Source organism: Syngnathus acus, chromosome 1 (genome assembly GCF_901709675.1).
Source record: "Syngnathus acus chromosome 1, fSynAcu1.2, whole genome shotgun sequence".
NCBI lineage: Eukaryota > Metazoa > Chordata > Actinopteri > Syngnathiformes > Syngnathidae > Syngnathus > Syngnathus acus.
In genome coordinates, this window is record NC_051087.1 from 525,484 (window position 1) to 541,686 (window position 16,203).

At 48.5% G+C, this 16,203-nt stretch overlaps 1 protein-coding gene across 2 annotated transcripts in view; it reads left to right on the top strand.

Moving 5' to 3' along the window:
* The first annotated feature begins 13 nt into the window (after positions 1–13).
* The window catches only part of elfn2a (extracellular leucine-rich repeat and fibronectin type III domain containing 2a), a 37,053-nt gene continuing 20,863 nt past the window's right edge, over positions 14–16,203 (top strand). The window contains exons 1-2 of one of the 2 annotated variants that reach the window (XM_037261203.1): positions 37–114; positions 2,583–2,753. The gene's annotated coding sequence lies outside the window, so the exon portion shown is untranslated. Of the gene's footprint in view, positions 115–2,582; positions 2,754–16,203 lie in introns of both variants that reach the window. The other variant, XM_037261211.1, reaches the window with a different exon arrangement.

The following is a 16,203-nucleotide window of genomic DNA, read 5'->3' on the forward strand; positions in this document are numbered from 1 at the left end:
TTACTTCCGATTGCAGATGGCGGCCATGCTGTTGCTCGTCGCCCTACCGTTCCCTGTTGTCGCAAACGCCAGACAAGAGCCAAAAGCTACACAGCTGCAGTCAACACCTCGATGGTGAGTGAGCGTCTTTCTCACATATGATTGCTCAAATGCGGACTTATGTATTTTCGCTGCCCGATGTCACGAGCGGCTCGAACACGGCCACCTTGTCACTTATTTGATTCCAATGCTTAAAATGTTTGCAGCTGTAAAACAAGTGTTATTGTTGTTTGGGAAGTATTTATTCACTGCAAATCCAATTTTATGATTCAAGTCGCATCATATTTACACGAGCACGGGGAAAGTAAGATGTAGGGCCACAAGCAGCCGCCAGAGGGCGACAGCACGTCATGTAACGCTTCTAATGATACGTTCTTCCGTGGGCAGAAAGTGAGTTCATTGTGTGTGCTCGAGAATGAGCACACGTGCATGTTGACATTGTTTGCACATGCATTTGTATCGAGTACAGTTTGCGTTTCAGCTTGTTTTGTTTCATTTCATTTGTTTTGCATTCAGTCTTCCAAATTCAAAGACGGCCTTGTCAAAGTGAGACGAGTTGAAAAGCAGTGTCGCCCTCTGCTGTCTCGAGTGTCACTTTGCCAGCGTCACGTGAGCAGATCAGAAGAGGTGAGCCAAGATGCCCGAATGTGGCTTCATGTGCTCATTTGAGTGGCTTGTACGGTTCCAAATGTGAATGCGTGTGCTTGCACGTACCTGTTGTGTGCAGTGGTGCCGCGACACGTGCCGGTGTGCTTTTTGTGCGCCATGTGCATTAACGTGCATGCGTGCGGATGTAGATGGATTTGTCCGGTGTTTGCGTGTTGACAGCTCAGCGGCTCACTGATCCACCACCTGCTTGCTTGTTTGCAAGCGTGCCCCATGAATCCATCCGTCTTGCCACCTGAAGCGGCGTTTTCCTCAGCTGTGCGTGTTCTCGTCGCTTTTTTTCGTTTTGATCAACATTTTGGACATTTCCGCCTCGGGCAGCAATGGCGGCGGCCACCAGTGAAGCCTCAAGTAGCATGTTAGCTAGCATTAAGCGGTCACATTTGTAGACAGAATTTTGGGGAGGGAAATGCTGTTCGTGTCATAGGTAGGAACGGACGACTTTGAGGGGAAAGATTTGATGATACTACGAAAAGCTTGCGTGAATTTGTTACGGCCACGAGTAGTATTTGTGCTGGTCTAAGAGAAACGCACGCACGCACGTGCGCGCTCATCGGGCCGAGGAGAGACGGACGGCGCTCGCCTCCCTGCTGTTGCCATGACGACAGCAGCCAGAGCCGCGCTTGAGATTCCCCGCGTGTTCCTAAGCCCCCCCCCCCCAAGCGGACCACCCCATCAACGGCGCATCTTCATCCTTGCTTGACTTCCTCTTGGTCTCTGGAAGTAAGCGCAGCATCTTGGATGCCGTCACAGCATCCTCCAATCAGCACGGTGTGTCGCTCCGCCCGTTTCCATAGGCGACCCGCTGCCTTGGTAAACGATATCTTAAATCAACTTAATTTATTTTTGGAATTTCTTTCCCTTCGGGGGTCAGCCAGAGGGGGCAGTATTTGGACAGCCCCCCTGGCCCGCGCCGATTGGTTGATTCATGACTTTGCCGGCCGGTAATTGGGCGCTGACAGCGGGGCGCGAGTGGTGCCGAGCGATGATTGATGGCTGCTGCCGTCCGTCGCCACCTCGCCTTGTTGCAGCCCAGATGTACTGTATGCGCTCCAAAATACCACGTCAACTTTTTCCCATTCTCCCCAGACACTGGATTAGGTACACGGCCAAGTCACATCCAGTACCAAATGTGTGTTTGTGTCATTCTGGGATCTGTTCCTAATATTTTGAGCCCATTTAAAGATGATCAAATCTATATTTTGAAAAATCTTCGGGGAGCAATTCATCCCAATTTTTGGTTTGGCAGAATGTGTCCATTTGGTTTTGCAGCCTTCAAAAATGAAGTTGCTAATAGTTCTTGACTGATGGATGGGATCCATATCGCTCCCGGTCGTCGTCCTCCTCGTTACTGCCACTTTTCTCATCCCGTCTGCATTTTTCCCTCCTCTGTGACTTTGCCGCTGTGGATTAGTTAGTCTTTGCAAAGCTGTTTGTTTTTTTTTTTTTTTTCTTGAATTTACAAAAGGGAGATGACGGACCCCCCCCCCCCCCCCCCCCCCCCACGTTTTGGGTCCTTGGACAAAATGTTGACTTGCTACCATCCTTGTTTTCTTTCCATCAGCACCTTCCATATGTCTTTGTTTCTGTCCTCTCATTTTCCATCTTTCTTATTTTGTCGGCATTTTTTTGTTTGCATACCATTTTGTCGTTTTATCTTTAACCTTCATTCTTCACACCATTTAGGTTCTCCCCCCCCCCCCCCCCCTTTTTTTTTGGTGGTTTTTTTTTTCTCCTCTCCTGTGCTTACTGTACGTGTGTCAGCGCCGCAAGTTGGGCAAGAGGCTGTTAGCCCCAATTCACCAGCACCCTCCATCCTGACCCCCCTCCCTCCCCTCCCCTCCTTCCCCTCCCCTCCCTCCCTTCCCTTCCAGCAGCGAGCGCACCGTCTCTGCCATCACCGCTCCTTCCTTCACTCTCGCCTTCCTCCTCTGCTGGAACGCACCGAAGCTCTTCCTCCGTTGTGGATCGTAGCTCGGCCAAGCGGCGACGGACCTCCCCCCCCCCCCCCCACACACACACACGGCCACCCGCCTCCACCGGACAAGGTAAAACAGGCGCTCACATTATGTTGAGCATTTCTTCACTTTTGGGCTGCGGAAGCGTGAGCTGCATGCACACAGATGCCGACCGGACTGCTTCTTTGGGGGGGGGGTTGCGCGGCGCGGCGCATGGGTGTGTGTGTGTGTGTGTGTGTGTGAGTGCGTGATGAAGACAGAAGAGGAAGAAACACGTGCGTGCCAGCCATTCCATATTGCGGCATTGGTCAGGAGGAAGCACATCTGCTTGAATGCGTGTGTGCCTGTGACATGCGTGCGTGTGCCTTTTGATTGACAGCTGAAGGAGGGGGGGAGGGAGGGAGGGAGGGAGGAGGGGACTCGTGAGGGTGGGGGGTGCGTCCTCCTCAATTGACTTGATTGATTGGCTTTCGGGCACCCTTCCTCTCACTGCTGGTCACATGAGCGGCGGGCGAGCTGCTGTTTCGCATGACTGATGGATTGAGCTTTTCATTTTTGGCCGCTGAAGTTGTTTGGCTGAAGGGGTGGCCGTGAGTCACATCACTGGGAGGGGGAGGCTTCCAGGGGAAGGTGCTAGATTAGGGCGCTTGTCACTCTGGCCCAGTTCGTCGGACTCTGCGGAATTGTGACTCAACTTGCGAGCAGACAATTTTGGGTGCTGACTTGGCTCAAATGGGATTCCTCAGGGTGCCACCATAAGTACCTTTTTGTTCCACAATTGGAATTTAGTTTTAATATAATAATGATTTATATATTTCAATGTCTCTATACAGTCTATATATATATATATATATATATATATATGTGTGTGTATGTATGTATGTATGTATGTATGCATGTATGTATATATATATATGTATGTGTATATATATATATATATATATGTGTGTGTGTGTGTCTATATTCTTTTTAATTTTCTTCTTTCTTTCGTGGCCTGTACCTTATCTAATCTTCGAGAGCAACACCTTGACCTTTGACCGCAGGATTTTTTGTCCCGGTTTGCGTTGGGCTTGCACTCCATTTGTCGCCGCCAGCTGATTGGCAAAATGCAAAGAAACACATCACACGGCGTGCGTTTGTGATGTCGCCGGCCGGCGGGAAGCACGGAGGTTTCCAGGCTCCCACTTTCAAAACTGTCTGCCGGGAATCCGTGACAGGTTTTTGCGCGTGGCGTGTTGTGGCTTCGGGATTACACACAAGCGAGTGAGCGGACACCAGACTGGAGAAAAAAAAAACCAATCTGTCACTTTTCTCCTGTTTTGTTTTTCGTGATGAATAATTCCTCTTGCAGACAAAAACAAAGGAGCGTCGAGAAGTTCAGCGCGAGTGTGGCGGACGGGCGGGTGGGTGGCCGGCGTTTTTCCTCCAGTCGTGTTTTGCTTTTTGTGTTCAAATCCCTGCGTGGGCTCGCTAAGCCAACATTTCCGCCAGGCGCCGGTTTTCCCGCCCAACTCAACTCGGGGACATACCTTTGCGACTTCCTTGCATTCTTCCAGACTTTGCTGGCATTCTCTCCATTTTTTCCAGATTTCCTTGTGTTCTTTTGAACCTGGTTGTGTTCCTCTCACCTTTCTTTTAGCTTCCTTGCGTTCCGTCATTGCTGCGCTCGTCAGTCCCTTGAGCAAGTGTTTACGTAGTCTTCCGCCCACACCCCCCCATGGCCCAATTTCTCCAAAGGGAACCATAAAAGTTTCATTTCATCTAATCTAAGAAGCTTGTAATGGAAATGGGACGTTTCCCGCATCCTGTCGAAACGTCCAAATTATTTAAGGTGTTGGCTTCCTCGGGGCGCACGCGGGCTGGCGTATTGGACCAAAACAAGTCGGGAGGGGGAAAAAAAAAAAAATTTGATTTCGTCATCTGACGATGAAGAATCAGCTCCATAGATATTGTTCCCCAAATTTCAAGCACGCGTAGTAGACGCCGAGTTGTGACAGCAAAGATGTCTTCGCCGCTAATCAGGAAAGTCAACTCCATCAGGTTAGAGCTCGGCCAAACGGGATTTCAGCGTAAGATGTGTTGATGGCGCCCGCCAGCTGCTGCCATTGTGCTCACGCCGCAGCCGGCCGGGCCGGGCCCAGCCCAGCCCAGCCCTATCCTGACAGACGTACGCTTGCTTTCATGGCCGCTTTCCACAGACATTCACTTTAAATGACGCTTCAATTATTCAGGCGGCTGCGTGGGAAGATCACATACACACGTGCACGTGCATTTGGGACGAGGACAACAAAAGTTTTCCTCAAGTCTTCTCGCGGTCATTCTGAAGCGGCCACGGTAACCGGAAGGCACGTGTAAAGTGTGCGTGCGGGAAATAAGAATCATTTGAAGAAGAAAAAAAAAACTTTTTTGCAAAGTCACATTAGCCCAAAGCAGCATGCAGACAGTGCGAGTGTGAGCGCGCATCCCATTTAGGGATGGGCTCATCCATAAAGCGCCGCCGTCTCCTGCATGCTGATGTGCCTGCTTGCGTGAGCGTGCGTGCGTGTGTGTGTGCGTGCGTGAGCGTGCGTGCGTGCGTGCCGGTCCAAATGACATCCCCAGTGGGATTTTGATGTCATCAAATGAATTTATTTGGCACCAAGCGGTGATCATCTTTACTTTCTTACAAATCAAGACGCTTCTCTCTTGGAAGTTGAGCATTTTCACGCGTGGCTACAAAATGGAGTCCACATTAGAAGATACTTTGTTTATCAACAAATAGTTTTTTTTTCCCCCCCTCTAATGACCTGATCACAAAATGCTTCACAATCATTCAAATGTTATTTAATTGCAACATTTTTTTTAAGTGATTCCAAAATTCTAAGATTTTGCAATCAGCTGAGAAGGAAAGATTATATTGCGCTTTTCAATCTTATTTGAAACAGACAACAGTTGTTTGCATGTAGAAACTTTACTTCTTTTTTTTTTTTTTTTTAATTATAAAATGTTTCCATTTTTAATTTTTTTTTTTATAGTTGGCTTACGGTCATCGCGAGCATGTAATCGGTCAACAAGTCGTCACCCTCTTCATCCTGCATCAGCGTCATTTTTCTCCGGCCGACTTTGACTTCATTTAATTTTCTGCGCCATTAAAAGCGGGCCGAGGCGCCGTGGGCCCGATTGGCCAGCCTTTTCTTTAAATCTCACAGCAGTCGCGGCGGCAGGTTGACGGGAGGAGAAGCTGATGGATGTCAGCGCAGATGGAAAAATGGGCAAAAATGAGCTTGGCCTAAAGGAAGACACACACACACACCCACACACACACACTGGCTGGCTGGCTGGCAGACTCAGCCAAGCGGGGTTCTGGCTGAGTAGAGATTCTGGTAATTGACAGTCCAGGGTGCAGCATCCATCCTTGCATGAAGTGCAGCTTGTCTTCAACAAGCTCTGCTGGGCTCAGATAGCCTCTCGCACACACCATAAAAAAAAAAAAAAAGCAGATTGGAACCAGCTTTGGAATGGATATAATGCGACGCAGGCGTCAGATGCTTTGGCCCCCCGGGGTTTGGGTCTCAAGTTTCACTTACGGTTTCAAACTCAGTTCAAATCAGGATTTCCGAGTTCTGTTGCGTTAGGAGCCCAAAAGGAGGGCTTAAGAAGGCTTAGTTCGGGTTCCAAACGTGCGGACACATTTCACTGCAGGTTTTGTTGGGCATTTGGGCTGGACTTTGGAGCCAAGAAGAGTTTGTTTGCATCTGGGCTTTCAAACAAATAATCGGCCTCCCTTCAAGTTGCGCGTTCAGACCTGCTTTAAGATTTGAAAAGAGCTGGGCTCGGCCTTCAGGTCGAGTTTCAAATCAAATGAGGCTTTCCAGTTAACGAGCTTTTGGGCTTGTTGTCGGAGTGCAAAAGTATTGACGGCGCTCCCAACGAGCACCTCGGACGCTGTTAACGGCAAGAAAGTGAGAAATGACCGCCGATTTTCTCACTGGCACGGCAGAGCCAGTCTCCGTTTGAATCCATTTGCTCCCAATCGATGCGCTAATTGCGGCCGCTGCATCCGTCTGACTGCGCTTCAGTCGGCGGGCCTAACGGCCTCAGCTGCTACGAGCTAAGTCAAGCAAAGTGAGCTATCGCAAAGAAATCAAGTCTAGCTAGCCTAACATTAGCGTTAGCATTTTGCACCGACTGCGATGTGTTAAATGCAAAGTGCTTTGTCATTGGTTGACTGCGAGATCAAAGACGAGGAAAACAAAGAATGAATCCTATTTAGGCGGCATTAATATCATAAAGTTTGTGTGCGTGTGTGGGGGGGGGGGGGTCGCTAGGCTAGAGGCAAGAATGGCTAATTGGTTGTGGATTACTCGCGCTCAGGAAGGCAGGCGCTGAGGGAGAGAGCGGCATGCTACAGATATTATAGTGTGACTTGGTAAGGCTATAAATATATAATAATAATAATGACGATGGGAGAATAATGATATATGAAGGACAAGCGGGCGAGCGCAGGGGACTGACTGTTGATGGAGAAAGTAAGACCCTTTTGGATTATTCAGAGGGCACCTGCCATACACAACATACCTGGACTGAGCTACTCAACCAACAGAACCATTTTTTTTTTTTTCTGACCTATCTGGCAGTTTACAAACTGCTCCCACCTGGCTAGCTAGCTAGGTGGCAGCTCGCTCGCTCGCTCGCTCGCTCGCTAGCCTATATGCACCTTACGTGCCCATCTACTTGCTAGGAATGCGCTCCGAAAATTAGCCTCGTTTGTCAGCCTACTCCTTAACGAGCCATCACCGGGCCCGCCCGAGGGTTGTTTGGAGCGACGGCCGTGCTCCCATTTGTTCATTGTTTGACTTCATTGTTTCCCACCGGTGAATAATACCTACCATGAGCTTTTTCCTCCATCGCTCTATTGTTGGTTATTACGTGCTGAAGCATGGCGCGGGACTCTGCCGCCATTCGTCTTCATTTGTTTGACACGCCTGCGCACGCTTGCGCACACGCATACAGACGAGAGCGGCCTCCGGGATTTTCCGGGATCCCCGCAAAGCCTCCGGAGCCGATAAGGAATCGCTTTCCTGACAATTAAGAGAGGAAGTTAGAAAAAGCGAGCTATCAATTTATGCGTCCGTGATGGAGGAGGCTAGGAAGAGCAATCCCAGTGAGAGGGGCTAACTGTGCTACTTAATGTTGCTAGCAAAAGCACAGTTGCTTGATTGAATTCAAGTCGCTCCACGTGCGTGCGAGATAGCCAACTAGCACTTGCTACATGATCATTTCATTTAAGCAATCATGCTGTCGTAAAGAGAAGGGAGATTTATTTTCAGAACTCTCTAATCCTCTCTAATTAGCCTAGCAGCATCTGGTGATTTAACGTCTCCGCTGCTAACCACGCTCATTAGCACGTTAGCATTTCATTTTTAATGTCAGAGAGAAAAGCCGGATTTCACGTTGAGCTCAAGTTTGCGTGTTCTCTCTATAAGTCAGCGTTTGGTGCTTTTTCAACGTAGACTCCATAACTAGCCTACTAGCTTGCTAACCACGGTAGTTGCGACCTAAAATGTGATGTCATAAAAGTATGCGCGTACGTCAGCTCTTTACAGAGTCTGTTTTCATTGCTATTGTTTATCCCCTCGGCTTTTCATCCTGATTGTGAGCGCCGTGTCTTGTTATTGCTTTGATTTCCCGCAGTCTGGCACTCGCTCACACATTCTGTCTTTTTCCCGGACGCCTCCATCAATATTTCATGATGTTTGGCCACCACCGTTGGTCACCAGGGGGATCCCGCTGCTGCCGCCGCCGCCGCCGCCTTCTCGCTTTTATGTCCAAACTTCTCACATTCGTCATGCAACAAGTCAGCGCCTTTTCGGCAACCCCTCGGGCATTGGCATCAGTCAAACGTGAGGCTTGAAGTGGTGGCGTGATGTTCGTGGTGGACCGTGTCGTCTCGGATGTGTCTTGCAAGCCGTCGGCCTTCTCAATTGACCACGCGCGCCCAGGAAATCTTTGATGTGTTGCCAGGCGACCTGATTTGAATGAATTGCCCGTCAAGGTGCTCCGATACGCTTTGTGTGTTGGAGGGAAGCCAACGGGCGTGTTAGCATGCTAGCACACGGCGCCGGCTTTCAATGGTCGCCCGTCGACATGTGTATGCGGGCAAACGAGTTGAAAAGCCAAAGAATGAAACATCCGTCTGCTGATGCAAAGCGTACGTTTGCTCGCGCGCCAGACAGGTGAGATGCTTAATGCTTTAGCTACACTAAAGTGCAGCGCTGAGTCGACATTTTTTGTATCCCTTCCCACTTAATTGTGCGGTGTGAACCCCTCCTCTGGCTTATCGGCGGGCAATATGTTCCACAGCAGCTGACGCTAACGGCGTCCACCACGGCGCCGCCCGAGCCGCCATTTATTTGACGCGACGGCTGAAAGAGACGCGGCGGAATGAAGCGTGGCTCTTAGCTGCGCACGCCCGGCGGGCGGGCGGACAGAAGCTCCGGGAGCTCCTTTTACGAGCTCACTGTGCAAACTGAGAAGAAGATAAATGGAGGCTATAAATCCAATGAGAAATGTCTGTTCGCACCAAAATGGTGTGTGAAACTCGGAGGAATAATGTTGTTGGGATAAAAAGAAAAAAGAAAAGCACAAGAACTAACTGAATGTGGGCTAAAACGTCCTAGCAAAGCATCAGTGATTTTAAGACTCTGTGCGACTCGCTAGCCCGCAGCTAGACGACCATGTTATATGGATTCGATTCTCAATCTGATTCCAAGAAGTCCTCCGTCCGTCCGTCCGTCCATCCATCCATCGACATCTAGAAGCAAAGCAAGCAAGCAGGTTTCCACTGCTAACATGATCGTTTGAGCAAAAGCTGAAAATGTTTGTCTTGGCGACATTTGGCACAAAATGCGAGTTAGCACGTTCAGCACGTCTGACTTCACGGCCCAATGCTAGTGGGCTAGTTAGCATAGTAGCGACACCAAATAGAGGAGAGCAACAAGGCAAAGGAGGGCCCACACTCAGGTGTGTGTGTTTGTGTGCGTACTTGTGAAAGTCAGAGTAAATGCAGGAATCAGCAGAATGCAAATGTTGCGTTTGTACTAGTGTGTAATGTCAGCACATCCTGTGTGCATTCAAGTGTTGTTTGTGTGTGTGTGTTGGGTGTGTCCAACTAATGAATGCAAGCAAAGTTCTCTAAATACACAAGTGTGTGTGTGTGAGAAGTGAAAAGTTGATATTCATGATCTTGTTGGAGCGACAGCTTGTTTGAAATCTCCGCTGATGGCGCTGAGCGCTGTCACTTTGCTTCTTTGTGAAGAATGAAAGCGCGGCACTCGGCGGGCACTTCATTAAGGACACAGGCTCCAATAAGAAACAAGCATCTTTTGGTTCTGGCGGAAAGTCTCAACGGCCTTTCTGGATTTCTTTGTATTTTGAAGGCTGTCAAAGGCCAGGCGGCTTGGGGGTGGAAAGGTTTTTAGTTTTCGGCGCAACTTGTTTTTGTTTTCTTTTTGGGTCAGCGGAAGAAACCTTTCCATTCTCAAGCTGTCAAAGGCAAAAAGATGGCCGCCGGAGCGCCTTGCTTGTCAGCGCTCGCTCGCTCGGCCAGGCAGCTTGTCATTACAAAGCGTTTATTTGGGTTGAACTCATATCATCGCTGGGCTTTTGTGGAGGGTGACCAGACGAAACGCAAAAGTTTTGGGCAAATTTCAATCGAAACGATGACTCGGCTACCCATCCATCAATGAAGTCATCCATTCATTGTACATTAATCCATGAACTCTTATACCTCTCCTAATTCTAGACCTTAACTATCATATTGTTTTAATTATGACCCAGCGCGTGCGTGAACATTTACATGCTGACGACTGAAGTGCGACAAGAGGAACTTATGATACACCCACACATACGCTGTGCCAGGACACACACAGGTTTGAGTTGTGCGTTGAGTGCGGCGCCTTGGCGACCGCCGCTCGCTTGAGGGAGGGAGGACAGGAAGTGGAATTTCAAAGGTTTCAAATGTCAGCGCGATGACCTGCTAGCATTTGTCGGTCAGCACTGTAAGCTTGTCGCCAGCGCTCTCTTTGTTGTTGTTGTTGTTGTTGGTTGGATGCCCCGCGGCCGCCGCCCACCGCATCCGCCACCCGAGCCGACGCCCCTGCCGGCGTTTTGGCCGCCGGCGCGGGCCGAGCGTGCCAACGCGCTTGGCCGGCGACCGTTTCGCGGCGATTGCGGAGACGCAGGGAGCCGGCCGGCTTGCCGCAACAACAACACGATGTATTATATTATATCATATCATATATTATATCTTATATTATATCAGATTTATTATATTTGATGATGTTATATTTGAAGTCTCGACAAACCGAATGGTTTTTTTTTTTCCCCCTGAACACGTCTCTTGGCCTTCTTCTTTCCCACCTCTCGAGGTTCCCAAAGTCACGACACGGCACAGAAGTCCAAGTGGCACTTTGCATTCAATGCGACGAGCCGCCGCCCGGGCCGAGCGCGTCCGCTCCGGACCCGTATAGTGAGCCTTCAAATGTGCTCGGCTTCTCCCTCAAGTGTGTGTTCCTCCCCGAGAAAATGGCTAAAGGGTAAAGATGGAACAGAAAAAATAAAGTGTTTAGGAAGCAAAATACCCATGGTTCACCTACTAAAGGAGCAGCAGTAAAAAAAAACAAAAAAAAATCCAAGCAACACACTTTGCATGTGGCAAGAGCAATAAATGCGGCGGCGGCGGCGGCCATCTGAGGTGAGCGAGCGGCCTTTGACAAAAAGTGCAACACAAAAGCGCTTAATTGGACCAAAAGGGATTTGAATGGCTGCACGACTCGCATTTGCTTCTCGTTTGTTGGTTTCTTAAAATGATTGCCGCTCAATTTTTCATGTTTTGTTTAAACATTCGTGACACTTTGGAGTCTTTGGCAGGAACCCAAAAAAAAAAAAAAAAAAGCCCTTCATTGTGTCCACCTAAATGGGTCTTTTATGTTGACAAGGTTTCTCAATGCTCATATTTTGTCAACATCAAAGACACTTGCAAGCCTTCCAACATTTTCAATGGCCAACTAAACAAACAAACAAAAAAGAATCAATGTTTTTGTAAGCAATTTTCAAAAAGGAGTCTAACTAGCAATACTACCAATTGTGTTTCGTAAACCTCAAAGACGATGGCGTGTTTTGGCAAAGCTGCCTTTGAATGTTCAAGCAAACATCAAAAGCATCAATTTTATCTACTTTTGTAACTGTCAGCCATTGGAGAGTCTTTGAAAGCTTTTTTCTTGGTTGTATTTTTTTTAACACTGGAGTCTTTGATGAAGGCATTTTTTTTTTACACTCGGTCGAAATCACCTTTAGTTCCGATCAATTTTCAAGAGAAAGGATCCTGTGCCAAACCTGATGTTTTTGTAAAAATCACTTTGTCCAATCTCGGATCTCCGTCATTTGATGGATTTGCGTCGTCAACAGCTGCAAATGGTCTCCCTCGTTCATTTTTCGCCTTGCTGCCTTGGTGCTTGCTCCGCCCCCTGCCTCCGTCCCATAATATCCATCTCCCGCCCGCTGATGGATGTTGGCCTCCAGCTGACTGCCGGATCAAAACATCATTTTGGCTCATTTGTTTTGGCCCCGATCTAAGCGGCGCTCTTTCTTTCGCTCGTTCTTTGCCTTGGCCGCCATTTGTTTGCTTGACAGCACACAGGCAGGCCTGTTTAGTTTGAGGTTGTTGTTGTTTATTTTTGATGGTGGTTCATTCCCTTCATTGCACCTGCCAGCTGCCTTTTTATGTCTTCTCGTTTTGTCAAGTCAAAGTCTGCTTTATTGTCAATTTCTTCACATGCCAAGACACACAAAGAAATCGAAATAACGTTCCCACTATCCCACGGTGACAAGACGTAGTACACAATATATACATACAAGTAAACAACACCAAAAAATAAATAAAAACAAGAAGGCACAAACAATGAATAAATAAGAGTGATGAATAAATCTTGTGGAAGGGAAATTTGCTTGGTTATTTTGCCTCGTGTTGATTTCTATTGTGCAAGGCAGCAGTTAGCATCAATAATTGGTGTTTTTATTTCGACTTGTTTGGTTTATCGTGCAAAAAGGAACCGAAACACGCATGGTGCAGCAACACAAGTAGTCAGACAATATGTTACATACAGAAAGGCGTTTATTCTTTATCCTCTGCAACAAAACGACTTTTACTGTAGATGACGGAGTTTTTGAGAGATACAATGTCCTTATCCCAAGGAGGGGGGGGGGGGGAAGCCTTTTTGGACAGATGAATGGTATTTCCATTCATTTGAGTGGGGAACGATGATTTGAGATACAACTGCTTTGAGTTACGTGGAATTACCATGCGCACGTTATGTTTTTGTGGTCACTAAGGTGACATTTACCGGCGATTGTGCTCCCGCCTTCCTTTATACCTGCTCGGCTGCCCTAACCTTTACTTTAAGGATAGAAATGCAGATGGCGTTTAAGAAAGAAAGAAAGAAAGAAAAACGCAGAGGCCGCCCGTGTCGCCGTTGACCTTCGTACGTGCCGCCGCTGACATTCTCTCGGGCGGGAGAGAAACTATTTCCGACATTTTTTCATTTTTTTCTGCCGGTGGGAAAATGTTTGCACGGATCAGCTGCCGTCGCGAGGTTAGCGTGGGATGACGAGAGAGAGAGAGCGCAAAGGTTTTTTTTTTTTTTTACTGTAGCCATCATCTGCGGTTTTATATTGAAGACGGATGGGAGGGGTTCCACCAACTTTGATCTCCCTGGCCGTCTTTCATCAGTTAGCGGCGAATTTGCCGTGGCTAATCTGCTTTTTAGAGTTCCTGGTTGAATGTTTGGACCTATTTGACCAGAAGCCTCTTTTCAATTAGGCGCGAGTCGCCGTCTGCTTCATTTCACTCCGGCATTGATTTGATTTTTATCTTCAGCCGCCCGCCCGCCCGCCCACCTCGGCTCGGCCCGGCTCGGCTGTCATCAGACTTTTATGACTTACGACTCGTCCGTCAGCTCCCGAGACTTCCCGCTCTCGTTGCGGCTTTGGCTCGGAGGAAAAGCTCGCTCAGGACGTTGCTCGCGGTCGCAAAGCCAAGACCGGCTTCGTCTGGCTAATCGGTGAGCGCCGAAACGCGACATGTTGTGCAAAGTGAGAATGGCAAAAGAACACAAATCAATCTTTTGCCATCTTTTGTTATCGCTCAAATCATGCAAAGCAAAGTTTGCACGCTTATCAGCGGGCAACTTTTGTCAGCGCCGACTTTGCTCTTTCCCCGTCGACGGCCAATGAAAGCCGAGCTAATTTGGGAGTTGAAAAACTCATTAAGATCAAACGAGCCACTATAAAGAGGCCAATTCTGTGTTGTTCGACGGACAGCGGTGGCTGCCTTTTATTGGATTTCTTTCTTTTTTTTGGAAGTCATTTCTCCTGTCGCTCGGCGCCACCTGTCAGAGAAAAGGCATTTGGGATTATTTGTGTCAAGTTCTTTTACGGCGGAAAATGTCTCACGATAATAGCGATTTAAATCAAACTCTGTCTCGAGGCGTTTGCGTGACAACGGCCTTCAATATTTCATTTGGTTCTCCGGACGGGCTGCTGCAGACGACCCAAAGAGGAAATGACGGCGCGAGCAATTTAAAGCCGACCCCTCTCAATCGGAGGCCACGGCAGACGGGCCGCTAGGTGGAGCGAGCTCCTCCAAGGGCCGCCGGCGTCATTCGGGCCCGACGAGTTGACCTCCGAGATGCTCGGAGCGGGTTTCAACTCGGGGCCCGTGGACTTACTTTGTTGGGTGCCGAGGTGGTCCACCGTGAAGAAAATGCTGCCTGCGCTAAGAAAGAAATGCAGAGGTCGCTTCACCTTGAACACGCTGCCGCCCGCCGCTTATCTGCAAATACGCTTCTTATGAGAGAGACTCTTTTCCTTCATTAGCGCCTTTGAGCGTAGCAGAATTTCTATTTATGATTGAATGAATTTCTATTCATTCCCCCAGTAAAGCTTTGGCGTGCGCGCGGCTCTCCCATGTAGTATTCAGTTGGCTGGCTCATGCTAATATTATGCAAAGCGGCTGATGAATATTCAATGAAGGCCCTCCCAAATGGTTACAGTAAATGATGGCTGCCGTGATGCGAGTCAACAACTGGAAATATCTCCACGATGATTACAGATTGAAGTCGCCCGGCAAAGTGGGCGGGGCTATTTTGCCGCTGTCCAAAGTGCTGGAATTGTCCAGCAAACCGTAACCAAGCAAGCACAGCACGTTAGCTCTTGAAATGGTACTGAAACGTCTTTTTTTTTTTCTTTTTCTTCTGAGGCCAAGCTTTCTTCATAAATATAGCCGTGATGTACACGACCATTTATTAGTTTCTTTGCTTGGCTAATAAATCAACACTGTCCCATTTAATGAGTGAAATCAATCAAGGCCGGCTTGTAGGAGCGGATGTCGTCATGCCGGCTGCTCCCCGTCGCCTCGCGTTAGTTAGCCGCGCTAACGCTCGCGGCCAGGGGGCGGGGCTTACGATCCCTCCTCCGTCCCGCGGCGAGAGAGAGAGAACGAGCGAGCGGAGGCATTAGCCATGCTAATCTCATTAAAGCGGACCCGTGAGTGAATCCTGCGGGAGCGTGCCAGAGACGGATGAGCCGCTTTATTATTAAAAAGGTTCAGGGATGGAGAGAAGGAGAAAATGACAAAAGGGATGACACTTTTTTCCCAATGCAATCCAACATTTTCAGTTTCTTTGACAGAACCGTTGACTCATGAAGCCCAACTCGATCCGATATAATACAAAAAGCTTTTCAGGTAATCTCCCAAAAGTCGTGCAAAAATTTGAAGAAAAAAAGTCTGGCTTCTCTTGGTCTTTCAAGTCTATCTTTTAGTTGTCTATTCAAGTCCCAATCCAAGCTCTTTTTTTTCCTGCTTATCTGCCGCAAATCTGCGTTTGACACTTGCTGTCTCCTCCTTCCTTTGTCTGCTTTGTCTTTTTTGACGCCGTCTGTCTGCGCCAGTCCCGAGTGTGTTTCCGTATCTTCGCGACCTCCTCAAGCGACACCTTCAAAGACGAGCTTTTCTTTCTCGCCCGAGCCGTTTTCCCCCATTGCTGATGGCATTTGGGAGGCTCGCTGGGAGACGGCGGCAAACGAAGCCATTCGCTTTTTTAAAAGAGCATTGACTGCCGCCTTAGCCTTTGCGCTACTGTTTGGCCCTCCGACGTAGCCCCCGACGTCAAACATCCCGCCTCCGATTGGAAATGGAGATGGACACGTTTCACAGGCGAGCATATGGCTCGCTCAGAACTTTGGAATATGCTAGCTATGCACACTAGGTATATCCATTCGGCCAAAGGTCAGCCGCTAAATGGATTGACATTGGTCCCATTTGTCTTGGCGGCCGCGCACTGACTGGACTCTGGCCCAGGTCCAATGCTTGGATTGCTGCTTGAGATGCTCAGCAGATCGTTTGCTAACCGCAGGAAGAAGGAGCATCAGCATATATTTGTGACCTGATACAGACAATTTCTGTTTGATTTGTCAAGATGAATCGACTAGCCACAGCCGCTTG